This window comes from Lagenorhynchus albirostris, chromosome 2, assembly GCF_949774975.1.
Source record: "Lagenorhynchus albirostris chromosome 2, mLagAlb1.1, whole genome shotgun sequence".
NCBI classification, from domain to species: domain Eukaryota; kingdom Metazoa; phylum Chordata; class Mammalia; order Artiodactyla; family Delphinidae; genus Lagenorhynchus; species Lagenorhynchus albirostris.
In genome coordinates this window covers 17166779-17181204 of record NC_083096.1, presented here as the reverse complement: position 1 = coordinate 17181204, position 14426 = coordinate 17166779, and positions in this window count along the sequence as shown.

Sequence of the window (14426 nt, the reverse complement as noted above, 5' to 3'; positions counted from 1 at the left end):
TGGACTTCTAACTTGCTCTTAACATGAAATCACTATCTTATGAAGAGTTATTATAACTGGATGTTTTCCTTCCCCCCCTCCCATTCCTGTACACAGACACTGCTGATCTGTGTAATTTCCCAGTCTTTCTGTATTGCACCTGTGGGCTCCCTACAGGATTACTGAAGTGTCCTGACTTTCTACTTTCATTACTTTGGACCTGTTGCTTTCCCAAAGATACCTCTAAGGTTAACTACCTAACTACATTCATGAACATTGCCTGATCCAAGGTTCATTATTGCTGTGTTCCCATCTACCAGTACCTTCTGTTCTCTCAGCTATACCTTTTGATATCAACAATTTCTTCTGGCCATGACGTCTTCTGCCACTCATCAGTCTCTGCTTAGTGTCTTCACCAGATCAGTGGTCTTTGCCTATTCTCCCCCACCTTCCCATTGTTCCTCCAATCTGTTTTAGCTTCATCTGTACACATGTCATCCTTCCGCCTGTAACCAGCCACATAATATATAAAGAGATAGCAAGGGTTGTTGTCCATTCATTCACGGAATGAATACTTTACTGAACATAAATTAAATGAACATCCTATATTAGATACTCTGGTACCTAGATTCACAATCCCTGTCTTAACTGAGTTTAAAGTCTAGTGGGAGTTGCAAACAAACTAATAAGAAATGTCTTTAATGAGAGGAGTCCTGTGTGCAATAAGGAAGTCAGAAAAGGATTCCAGGAGGAGATGGTATTTATTTAAAACCTGAAAGGTGAAAATGATGATGGGGGAAAAAGAAGTAGAAGCAAGACCCTATGAAGTAGAGTTTAAAGTAGACTCAACAGCATGAGAAAACCATAATATGCTTGAGAAACTTAGAAAAGTCAGTATGAAGGGGTGGGAGGTATGAAGGATGAAGTGACGATTAAAGTATTTCTATGACTGTTCATATTGCGGTCCTCTTTTTCACTTAATAAATTAATATTTGATATGATCTTTGTTTTTACCTCATGTCACTTCAGGTTTCATCTGTGGAACCTCTAGAGCCCTTGGCTTGGCTTGAAATCATGGGTTGCAGTGCAGATATCTTTTCATCCCTACTTTTCAAGACATTAATCAATAATTGCTCCTTGTGAGGAGGAAGCTTTTGTTCTCTTTCATTAGGAACTGCTTCAGTAAAACTCAAACATCTTAATTTATTTTGTCCAAACTCTCTACTTGAACAAGCAGGACCTAAGTTAGAGTCTCTAGAGGCTGGACTGGACACAGTCTGGTGTGTTTCTGGCCAGTGGGTGCAAGAGCAAGTTGCTCAAGTAGCTCCAAGGTTGGAACCAAAACCAAAAGCCAGGAAGACAGTTTAAGGGCTCAACCTTAGGAGGCAAAGCAGAGGGGAAGAACCCACCATTTAATCCAAGAATAAGGCATTTGGATATGAGGCAAGTGAGTACTAGACTAGGACAAGGGATTTGGACAAAAGAGTGGGAGTGGATCCTGGACATAGTCCATGAAATGTTGGAGGCGCCCCAGGGACATTTTTATAGGGCACATATGGTCTCAGCTGTGAGTGAGGAAGGAGCTGTTAAGGGCTAAGCTAGTCCTTAAGGAGGTCTCAGTCTTCTTGGGGTAAACATATGTGAGAACAAAAAAATTACAACGCAGCCTGAGAAGTTCTATAATCAAAACATGTGCCAAGTGGGAGCAAGCTTTAGGGTTTTAATGAAGACTTCATAGGAGTGGCATTTGAAAGGTTGGTAGAGGTTGGATGATTGGCCAAAGGTAAGGAAAACCCAAGAAGTGCATGTAACAGGGGCCAGGGTTGATGTACAAAAGAGCATCATGTTGTATTAAAGAATCAGTGGCTAGACTGTGGAGCCATAACTGATGTGGAGTACGCCAAAAGCATATTAGGATCTCTTAGGTACAAACTAGTAAAGTTGGAGTAATCTTGGAACAGGTAGGGCTAGGATTCAGGAAATTACCCATACTGTTGGCTTCACAAGGCTCAGCTGGTGTTATCTGAGTTGGAGTCAACATGCTAAAGAATCTGACCTATTGGAGGGAACAGAGCAGAACACCAATCTTAGGGCAGCAGGACTAGTTCCAGACCCTAACAGTCCTGTCCTCCTAAAAGGCATAACTGGCTCATGCAGGATCAGTTCTAAACCTGGGCAGGGCTGAATCTTTGGAGTGAAAAATCCCTAGGACCTGTGGCTGAATAGGGCCTGCATAGGCGGTGGTTATATTAATTAGAGTCTGCTATTTCATTGTAAGAAATCTGGGCTTTATCCTTTGGGTAACTGGGAATCTTTAAAGAATTTTGAAAAGTGACCAAACATAATATTTATTTTTAGAAGATGACTGTGGTGGTGATATGGAAGCCCTGGAAACTTGGAATCCCATCTGGAGGCTTTTTGTCTTACTATTATATGTAGTATTGGTTTGAATTGAGTTAGTGACTGGGGGGCGGGTGTGGAAATAGGGGGTTACTTTATGAATTATTTGTTATTAAAAAGATGCGGCTTAAGACTTTTTGAAAGGGCAATTGCATTACATGTATTCTTTTACAGACACATTCAGCTTCACATGTAAATGGAGAGATGTATTCTTTATATGTGTATATCCATCTTTCTCCTAACCCATATTAAAATCCTTCTGTTTATCGTGTGATAAACTGGACTACCATTAGTGTCCTTTTTTTTTTTTTTAAGTGTAAGACTTGGCTCTGTTAGCTCCTGATAGGATATCAAACCATAAGCTATCAGTCATTTTTTTTTTCTTAGCATGAATTAAATTATGTAATACATTTGTAATGAGAGATAAGGTAACTGTATAAAGATCCTGGTCCCCTAGGTAAGACCAAAGAGGCTAGTTATGCTCCCAGATAGGGAGACTAAGATTACTGAGAATAAAGATTTTTGGCTTCTTTCAAGTCTTGACCAGATGATACAACAAAGAAGAAAAAAAAAAAAAAAAACTTTCACCAAAAATGAAGTTTGAGCAAATTGTGTTTCATGAGATGATTTGGAAAGTTTTCATTAAGTGCACATGCAGAGATTCCAATAGCAAGTGATAATGGACTCCTAGAAGCTCTGCACATGCATTGTATTTGTACTAGATAATTCACACGAGAGAGAGGCAATGAGCTAATAAGCCCAGTATTAATTTCAAGCCACCTCCCTTTTTGTTTAAAGGAAACTCTTGCTGCTTTATGTAATTGTCAAATTTGGCTGAATTTTGTCTACTGCTTTATTTGGCATCCATCCCAAATGTCAGGTGGCTTTATCTAAACTAAGGTAAATAGCCTTTTCTTTGTTTTCTTCCTCCCTCCCTCCCTTCCTTCCTTCCTTCTTCCCTTCCTTCCTTCCTTCCTTCCTTCCTCTCTCTCTTTCTCTCTCTTTCTTTCATGTTTTTATTTATGGATCATACTTGTATGCTGGTGAACATAGGATAATGTTGGTAATCATGTCACATTTGACATAGTTTTTCCTTCTTTCCATAGGTATACATTATTAAATTAAATGACATTGACTATTCTATTTCCAGCCCAGCCCCTAGGCAAGTTTTTTGTCTCCTACTTCCTCCCAAGAATTAAACAGTTTAGTATACTCACGAAATAAGAAAAAAAAATCTGTATACTTTCAAAGGTGAAGTATCAGCCTAAACTATATCTACATGGAGCCTCTGGCTCAAACATTTCTATCAAAATCCATTTCGTTACCCATATAAAACCAGAAAATAAATGCATCTCTACGGGTGAAATGAATAGTCCAAGTGAAACTAAAAATATTGCAATCATTGATTTTGAAGCAGCCGAGATGCTTAGAGGAACACTAGAAATTTTTATGTTTTATTTGAGGATATTGCAACAAAAAGCAAAAAGCATATACGAGTGTTTTGGGATGCAAGAAGTTAATTATTTTAATGGCCTATCTGGTACAGGGGCATCAGCTACCTCAAAACTTTGGTACACCATGTCTATACTTGTGTAGTTCCCTACAATGTAAATCCCACTTTCCAAGGTAGAATCCCTTCCTGCTGGGAACAAACATTGAATTTGGTTTCTAGAAATCAAATGCACCTGGGAAAGATTTTGGTTTGGACCTGACAACCGGTGGATATGATGCCTCCATTTCTCAGAGTGGACTGTGACAGAGCTGTTAATAGTGGTTTCCTGAATCTCTAGCTTCCTTATTTTGGCAGACACATCAGCTTCCTGGGTGGGCCGGTTGGGAGTGTGATCCTGGGAGTTATTCCTGGAATTTAGCCTAAAATCTGTTTCCTTGGCCTCTGGATGATTCTGTGAGCCACCCAAATCTCGTAATAAAAGCCTTTCTGCTTAAAGTAAGCAGAGTGGATTCTGTTATCACAACTTAGAATATTAGTATATCTGATAATTGCTTTTGTAGGATTGACAACATTGGCAGCCAGTTTCAACTAGGAGTAGACCAGATCGTATAATAACAAGAGCATAGGCATGAAGGGAAATGTTTTTAAAGGAGACAGAGATCTAACTAGTTATGACTGTATTAATTTAATCTTATATGGCCAACAATATGATTTGAGCATCTGAATGATGATGTCTTTTATTAATTTCTTATAAAATAAGGCCCCTGATGTGATACTGCTCATGAAAATATTTTACTATAGAGATATGCTGACATTATTACTTTGATAGTGGTATGTTATTTTTTGAAATGGTAATCTCTGACTGATATGGCTTCTCTAACATATTGACTAGAGACTGAGATAGTATAAATTTGGGTAGAGAATAAAATATTCTTCAGGCACAGTAAAAAACCAAAACTATCTAAACAAACATTTTATTCCATCCCAGACCTCCTGAATCTGAAATTCTGAGATTAATGCCAAGGACACTGAATTTTTAACAAAGTTGCAAGTTTATTCTTAAGTATACTAACGTACTAGGACCAGTGTTTTAGAATACTGAAAGAAAATTATTTTTAGAGAACTCTAATAAATTTTTGTTAAAATTGTTAAAATTTATTAATAAATTCACCACGTGGTTTTCAGTTCAATAACTTTCACTCTAAAAGTTAAACACTGACTGCATATCAAAAAGATGTTGTTCTGTCAGAGATGAAATTTTAATAGTTTTTCCAACTATCTTCTAAAAGTCACAGCCAATAGTTTAAATATTCAAAACAAACAAAAATTCAACTGTTACCCAGTCATCTTTTCCTAACCACTTTTGAGCCTTTTCCTGGTCAGTATAATAGGAAAATCATCCGGAGGAATCTGGAGCAATTTATAGTTCTCGTCCATTTAATTTAACATTCACTGAACACTTAGTGTGTACCAGTCATGGTGCTAGGCTCTAGACATGAGGAGGCTATTATCCAGGAGGGCAGATGGACACAAGGACAGACAGATTTGATACAATGTGCTAAGGGCTATGACAAGGTCTGCATATGGTGTTTAGGCACGTAAACTAATGACTCTCATGTTTCACCACACACTGGAATCACTTGGGATGCTTAAAAACAAAACCCTGATGCCTGGATCCTGCTTCCAGAACGTCTAATGTGTTGCTCTGAGATGTGTGGCTTGGCTGTCAGGATTTTAAAAATCTCCCTGCTGATTCTACTGTGCAGCTCCGTGGAGAATCAAGGTTCACGGTAGGCTCCTAGAGGAGGTGATACCTTGAGACACAAGTAGATAAAGCAGGTGTCACAATCCATCAGTTGATCCATATCAATCTAACAAGCTAAGCCATTCATTGAATTTATTGTTTACGAGATTAACAGAGCTAATTCAAAGAATAAAGCCATAGAAAGTTATCCCTCCAAATATCTTTACAGCGTACAAAGAAGTTTCACATACTTGATCTCATTTGACTCTCTCAACAGTACCACGGGGAGTAAAAGAACATTGGAGGGGCTGTTTTCAGAAATATGACAATGAGGTTGCTGTGCACGTGAGGGAGTGCTGCTACCTAGATTTCATTGTGCAAGATTGGGCTTTTTTCCAGCAGCGTTTTTATTCTTGGGATAAGTCAAGAAATTCAAGTTAAAATACTTTGGACTTGAATCAAAAAAAAAGTAGAGACATCTGGAGAAGAGAGTGGTGCAAGACTATATACTTGGGTGGAGGTCAAAGGAAAGGCAAGGGATTCAGTGGCCAAAAAGCAAGCGAAAGGGGTTGATGGGCCATGCTACCATGACTCCGCAGTAACAGTGAGCACTTGGGAAAATCAGCAGGTCACGTTGAAAACAACACATTCTGAGAAATGATGACAGATCCATTTATTTGCAACTTGGATTTAACTCATAAAAATGAACAGTGGAGGCTGCTGAAAGAAATCGTTCTACAGGAAGAGGCCTCCAAAAATGCAAACTCTGACTTGACTTATCAAAGAGCATGCTCTTAGTGTAAAGGTAAATTAAAAAATCTAGAATCCAGCTGTCAGTGCATGCACTTTGCGTCAGTCATTTAACCTTACTGTTCATGGCTAAGAGGTATATAGTTTCATCAACAGAGTATGGCTTAGCTTTGTTTAGTATAGCTTGGTTGTGTCATACAATAATCAGGCTCCTTTAAAAAATTAGGGTGCAGAGTCATGCTAAGTCATTCACCCAGGGAGAGCTGGAATTACCTAATTAGAAACAGATGGTGCAAGGGTGGTGTCATTACTGCACATTTAGCTGCACGCCCTTCCGAATTCACATGGAGATGAATGGAATATAAAAATTGGGACAAACCTGTATGTCAGGAAAACAAAATAATTTGGGGTAGAAAATAATTGTTTTTTGTTTTTATAATTCTCCCTGTAGCCAATATGGAGAGAGGAAAATGGAAGCCACAATCCCTTTCCTTCTTTATCTCGATAACTTGTTTAAGATGGATCGCTTCTTTGAAATTTCTTCCCTGACTTTCACCTGCCCTCCTGCCAATCACCAAATCTCCCCAGTCTTACAAAGGTTGGGTTTGGTGACTCTTTTCTGTGCTCCCTCAATCCCCTATGTTTAATACACTTAGTGTTTAACTCTTTAAATTGTGATCGTGTTTGTGTCTCCTCAGCAATTGAACTTATATGACAATTTATAAGAAATATAATTAGTAATTATTAAATTAATAGATTAGAGTTTGCTTCTCCTAGTAGAAAGTTGTTGAATGTAACCCTCAGGAAGGCAGAGACTGTTTGCCTAGTTTACCACATAGCCCTGTGCCTGTTCTGATCCTTCACATAATAGACACTTGAAACAAATTTGATGGATAGAAGAATGAATGAATGAATGAATGAACGAACCTAGAGGTTTGATGGATAGAAGAATGAATGAATGAATGAATGAATGAACCTAGAGGAGCTTTTTGGGGACAGGGACTGGATCTTGTTTCATTCTATTCCCAGCAGTTAATGGTCTTCCTCGTCAGGTACTGAGAAGGTAATGCCTTCAATGGCCAGGCAGGTAACATAAATGTGAGAAGCTGCCCCTGTCTGCATGCCAGATTTGCCTCTGGCACATGGGTTTTATCCCCTTTTACTAAATATTGTTTGAAAAATCAAATGTTGTTGGCAATTCCTATTTGTGTTCTTTGCTCAAACTGTTCTTTTTCTGTGCAACAGCCTTTCTTCTTAACCTTCATTATTCCTCTTTATCACTTTTCCTGGAATATGCCTATTTCTACACATCACAGCTGAAATCTATCGAAAATGTGGTCATCCCTATCAAAACTTTCTTGTTTCAAGGAAGGTACCACAAAATGATGGTTTAGAGCATGGGCTCTGTAGGCAGCTGTCTACCTCCAGCATTTACTAGGTATGGGGGGTTTGGACAAGTTACTCAATCTTTCTGCACTTCAACTTAACCCATTTCAAAATGAGGATAATGGTAGTATCTATCTCATAAGGCCATTATGAGAATTAGATGGGAACATTTTTATAAAGCATATAGAACAGTGTCTGGCACGTATGAAGTACCATATAAGTATTTGGTAAATAAATTTTTTATACTGTAAAAATCAATTAGAAGTGAACTTATGTCCTATTTTTCTTCTATATATGACTTCTGTGAAATTGTTTCTTATGGATCCTTTAGTATGTGTTCATCACATCATTCCAAAAGTGCATTGAAAAAGCAATTCAACTAAGGGTAAAAAGAATGCAAATAAATGAATTCAGAGGAAATTTGATGGTATCAGGAATAATGATTCTACTTTATTTTTCTTTTTAGCACTTGTCACCATGACATAGCACACATTTATTCATTTGCTGTCAAACTCACTACACAAAAATGTAAACTCCATGAAGGCAAGCAACTTGTTTTGTTAACTGTTATATCCCCAGTTCTATGTTGGATCCTTGATAAATATTTCTTGATTGAATGAATGGAAAATGAAAAAGGCAGCCATCATATCTTTAGCTGAGTTTTAATGGATATTGGGTAACTTAGAGTTTGAGGTTATCTTTACCAATATCTAAAATGGAACTACTTGTCATTTTCTTATATAATTACTTTTTTTTTTTTTTTTTTGTGGTCCACGGGCCTCTCACCGTTCCGGCCTCTCCCGCCGCGGAGCACAGGCTCCGGACACGCAGGCCCAGTGGCCATGGCTCACGGGCCCAGCCACTCTGCGGCATGCGGGATCCTCCCGGACTGGGGCACGAACCCGCGTCCCCTGCATCGGCAGGCGGACTCTCAACCACTGCGCCACCAGGGAAGCCCTATAATTACTATTTTTAATAGCATCATTGAAGTGTAACAAAAATACAATAAACTGAAGAAGTTGAAAGGGTATAATTTTATAAGGTTTGACATATGTGTACACTTATGAAACCATTATTACCACAAACAGGATATGAATACAGCATATGCGTTATCCCCAAATGTCGCTTTATGACCCTTTGTAATCTCTGTCCCATGCTCCCCAGGCAACCAGCTCTATGTTGTCTGTCACTATAGAGTCATTTGGATTATACACACACACACACACACACACACACACACACACACACACACAAATATATTTAGTATCTATTCTCTTTTCTTTCTGGTTTCTTTCACTCAGCATAGTTATTTAGAGATTCAACCATGTTGTTTCATGTATGGTTAGCCATTCTTTTTATTGCTGAATAATATTTATTGATATTTGTATGGATATTCTGTAATTTATTTATTCACCTGTTAATGAACATATAGTTATTTCTAATTTGGATTTATTATGAATAAAGCTGCTACAAACATTGTTGTACCAGTGTTTGCATGGAGATATGCCTTCTTTTCTCTTGGGAAAATATGTAGGAGTGAAATGTCTAGGTCACATGTAACTGTATACTTGTTTTAATTTTTTAAGAAACTGCCAATCTGTTTTCCAAAGTGATTTTCCAGTTTTTGTTCCCACAAATCTCTTCACATCTTCGCTAAAAATTTGTGGTATGGTCTGTCTTTTTAATTCCAGCCATTTTTATAGGTGTGTAGTGGTATCTTGTGGAGGTTTTGATTTGCATTTTCCTAATGACTAATGATTTTGCGTATATTTCTGTTTTCATTTAATAAGTATATCTCTTCTTTGGTAAAATATTTGTTAAAATCCTCTGCCCATTTAAAAAATTGGGTCATTTTATTGTTTATTATAATGTTGAGTTATATATTTGATGTTGAGTTTATATATTCTGGATATAAATTCTTTATCAGATATTTCATTTTCAAATACCTTCTCATACTCTGTGGCTTGTCTTTTTATGTACTTAATAGTGTCTTTTGAAGAGTGGAAATTTCAGATTTTGATGAAGTCCAAATTACCATTTTTCTTTTGTAAATCATGCTTTTGATGTCATGTCTTAAGAAATCTATGGATTGAGCCTTATTGGGGGCAGGGATGTTTAGGATCAGTAGTGGTTTCAAAGAGGCAATGAAAAGCAAGGAGGTCAAGAATACAACCTTGAGGTATGAAGACGTGAAAGGATCGATAGTCATCTAGAAGTTTGCAAGAGAGATCCATCCAGGTTTCAATTAAGACAATAGTTCTCACCTATGGTTGCCCATTAGAAATTCAGAAGATGCGTAATGAAATTCCAATGACTGTACAGTCTAGGGTTAGGACTTAGACAATAGTATATTAAACTTTCCTGAATAGTTCACGTATGTAACCAGGACTGGGAATCATTCCATTAAGGTAAAGAGTTAAAGGGCATATTCTGAACAAAGGTAGAGGATTAAGAGAGTTGGTTGACCGCAAAGCAGCAGTTCTGAGGTTTCAGAGCTGAGTAGGGACATTGAGGACAGGGTCAGGGTCAGGAAAGTCAGTTAAATATGGGGGAGCATGGTGAGAGGGGGGCAACTGAAGAAAAAAAGGTATAAGGAACTTTGAGGTCACAGCAGCTTTGTGGAGATTGAGTACAGGATCCAAAGACCAAATGACTTAAGCATCCTGTTGCCAGGGTGATGTAAACTGCTGTTCACCTGATCTAGGCTCTCTCAGTACCTGGGGACTGTCCGTTGAATTAGATGATTACTATGATGAGAATACTTCTACTTTTATTACTGCTACCACTGTGATAATGATGACAAAGATGATGACAACTACAAAACACCTCTTGAACCTGATCATTTTTCTCCATGTCCACCCTTCTATACTCTTCCAGGCTACCGTCATTTCTTGCCTGGAACATTGCAGTAGCTCCCTGACTGATAACTCTACTTCTTCTCTTACATGGTTCCAGGACAATTCGCCCAAAGTCAGCCACATGCCAGATGGTTTATTTGCCAACTATATTTCTTTTAACTCTTTGTTTCTTGCTTACTGTTTTCCAGCATTTAAAGTTATATTCACCTTTGTCTCAGCCTCAGCTCCCTGGTGCAACAATAGCCTGAAAAGGAGAGAGAGGACACTGGGGTGCATGGGAAGAATGTGTTATAGGAATATTGCTTGATTATGAAACATTTTTAGTGGATAATGCCACTTAATTTAGAGAAATCATAATGGAGCTTTAAAATCATATCTTGAATATGTCTGAGTCTCTTTCATAGCTTCTGTGCTTTCCCAATGTTCCCTGTGAATTTTGTGTTTATTCTTCCTTTTAAAAATACTTTTATCGCATTAATATGTATGCCTAAACTATCTTTTTTTTTTTTTTTTACTTTAGCCTTACAGTTTTACAAGCAAGGTATCATATTGTATGTGGTCTTCTGGGCCTTGCTTTTGTGTCCAACATTATGCTTCTATGATTCATCTATGTTATTGCATGCAGTTACATTTCTTTCATTTTCATTGTTAATGTGATATTCAAATATGTGACTCTACCACAATTTTATATCTCTTTTTCTTTTGGACACTGGGTGACCTTCAGTTTTCTGATACTATAAAGAGTGCTTCTATAAACATTGTTGCACAGTCACCTGGTATTCATGTGCAGGAGATGCTCTAGGATATAAGCCAAAGAGTGGAATCCTTGGGTAATGGAGTGTGCAGTGCTCAACTTTGGAAGATAATGCTAAACAAGTTACCAATTTACACTCCCCAGAGCTATTTATATGAATACTCTCCAACACCTGGTATGGTCACACTTCCTAATTTTTGCCCATCTGTTGAACGTAAGATTTCTCATTCTGGTGTGAATATTTATTTCCCTGCTCCCTAATGAGGTTAAGCATCTTTTCATATATTTAGCCATTTCTTATCTGTGAAATGTATGTTCATATCAGTTTTTCTTTTGACTTTCTAGTTGTTTATTTTTATTATTAATTTGTAGGGGTTCTTTATGGATTTTGGACTCTAATTGTTTGTCAAGAAAAGCGTATGTGTTACAAATATTTTCTCTCAGTTTGTGGCTAGTTTTTTCTATTCTATATCTTTTGATGAACATGTATTCATTATTTTAACATAGTTAATTTTTATCATATTTTTTATTTTAAGATTAGTGAATTTGTATTGTATGTAAAAAGCCTTTCTTAACTAAGTCATAAAAATATTATCCTATATTTTCAATGAAATGCTTTGCTTTTTACATTGAATTTTTGGCCTACCTAGAATTGTTTTCTATTTTTTTTCCTTTATGGGTAATGATTTGTCATAGTACCCCGTACTGAAAAGTCCCACCTTTCTCTGCTGATCTGCAATATATATCTCTCATATATCAGTGTTTCATAAATATTGAGGTCCCATCTTCCTTTTCTTTACTGGTAAATTTATCTCTCTTTGCCCCAGTGTCCTACTTCATAGTTTTATAGAAATATTTCTAAATATCTAATGCAGAAATTTTCTTATCTTCTTTTGTTTCAGAATGTCTTGGCTATTTTCAATCTTTTATTCTTCCACATCACGTTTAGAATTAGCTTGTCAAATTCCACTTGACTTGACTCTATATTTGGCAAGAATTAATGTTTTTACAGTTTTAAGTCTTCTTATCCCAAAACTGGTGTCTCTCCAATGTTTTCTAAAATATATTTTTAATAGATTTCTATCATTTTCTGCATACAGGTCTCACATATCTTTTATTAGGTTATTCTCAGGTGTCATACGGTTTTCATTGCTGTTGTGAAAGCTGTCACCTTTTCAAATTACACTTCCTAACTCTTGAGGGATATGTACAAATAAAATTGACTTTTTGCTTATTGATCTCATATTTAGCTCTCTTCCTAAGTTCTCATGATTTCTAATAATTTGTGGATTTTTTGAGATTTTGAGAGCACATAATTATATCATTTAAAAATCATGATAAATTTGTATTGTTTTTCTTTCTAATCTGTATGCATTTCATTGAAATTTCTTGTATTATGTGCTGGCTAGTACCTCCAGGAAAGTGTTGAACGAAAGTTGTGATATAGGATATACTTATCTTGATTCTAAATGGAATTTTTCCAATGCTTTCCCACACTGAATGATGTCTTATTTTTGGTAGACACATTTTCTAAGACGAAGGAGTCCTTTTCCATTCTTGTTTGGTAGAAGGCATTATCATGAATATGAGTTAAATTTTATAAGTTGTTTTCTTCATAGAAGATATACTTCAACTTTTTCTGTTTATTTGGTGAACTCAACTTGGTTATGGGTGATTGTCTTTTTGTATTTTGCTGCATTCAGTTTGGTAGTTTTTTTTAACAGAAGTTTAAATCTCATTGTGAGTGAGAAAATCTCGTAATTGGCTTTCCTATTGTGTTTGTTATGCTTTGAGTACTAACGAGATACTGGACTCATAGAATGAGTTGGGGAATAGGCCCTCTTTTCCTGTATTCTAAGGAGCTGCAACACAGTAGAGTGGCCTGCTCCTTGAAAATCAGTTATATCCTCTGAGTATGGTATTTTCTTTGTAGGAGGAGTTTCAACCCCTGATTCAATTTCTTTAATATGAATAGGACTTTATTGGCTCTCAGTTCCTTTCTTGAGTCCATTTGGGAAGGTATTAATATTTAGGAATTGATTTCTTTTATCTAAATTATTAAATTTATTAGCTTTACATTATTGATTTTGTTTTCTTATTTTTTTAAATCCCTATTATTTTGTGACATATCTACATTTTCACTCCTAAAAATTGTTTATTTAAGAGTTTTCTTTCCCTTGTTGATAAATATTATCAGAAGTCTATTTTATTAATTATTTCAAGTAGCCAATTTTTAGTTTATTCTTATTCCCTGTTATATCGTTTCTAGTCATTGACTGCCATTAGTGTGTTTATTCTACCAATTTTTTCTTAACTTCTTAACGGGACAGTTAGATCACTAATATTCAGACTTTATTTCTAAAATAAGCATTTTAAGGCTATAAATTTCCCTCAAAATACTAGTTTTGTTGCATCCCCTGTTTTGATATTTTCATTCTCATTCATTTCTAAGAATTTGATAATTTCCATCATGATTTCTTTTTTGGCTGAATTATTTTTACCTGCACATTTAAAAAATTACAGATACATGAAGTTATTTAAAAATTATTTTTTATTTACTGAGTTCTAATTTAATGGAATTGGAATTGTGGTCAGAGAATACATTCTACTTGATATTGATTCTTCGAAATTTTTTGAGTCTTGCTTTACTGTCCAGTGGTGTGCCCCATATCCCATTCTGTTCCTCTTTGGAGGAGTTATAAGATGGGGAGACAGGCCCATCTCCCACTATAGAAACACAAGGGGTCTCTATTTACTTTCTAGTCTGTAGATGTGTGTACAAGTCTTAAGTTTACCTAGTAGGATTCTCTTGCCTGTGGCTTTGAATAATGCAGGAGTGGGGTCAGTTAGAGATTTTTCTCAGCCAATATGGAGTTGTTGAGAGGCCAGTGGTGTGGCATCAAGAATCCAATAGCAGCAGACTCAGTTCCTGTGTCCTAAGCAGACTATGTGTGTATAACCAGCTTCTCTTGATTTTCTGCCAGAGCCTTGCTCTCTACTGTTTCAGTTGATTTTCTAAGTTATTGGTATCTTGCTAAATCAGTTCTTTTCTATTTAATTTAACCAAAGTCAGTTTCTATTTGCTTAAAACTGAAAACCCTG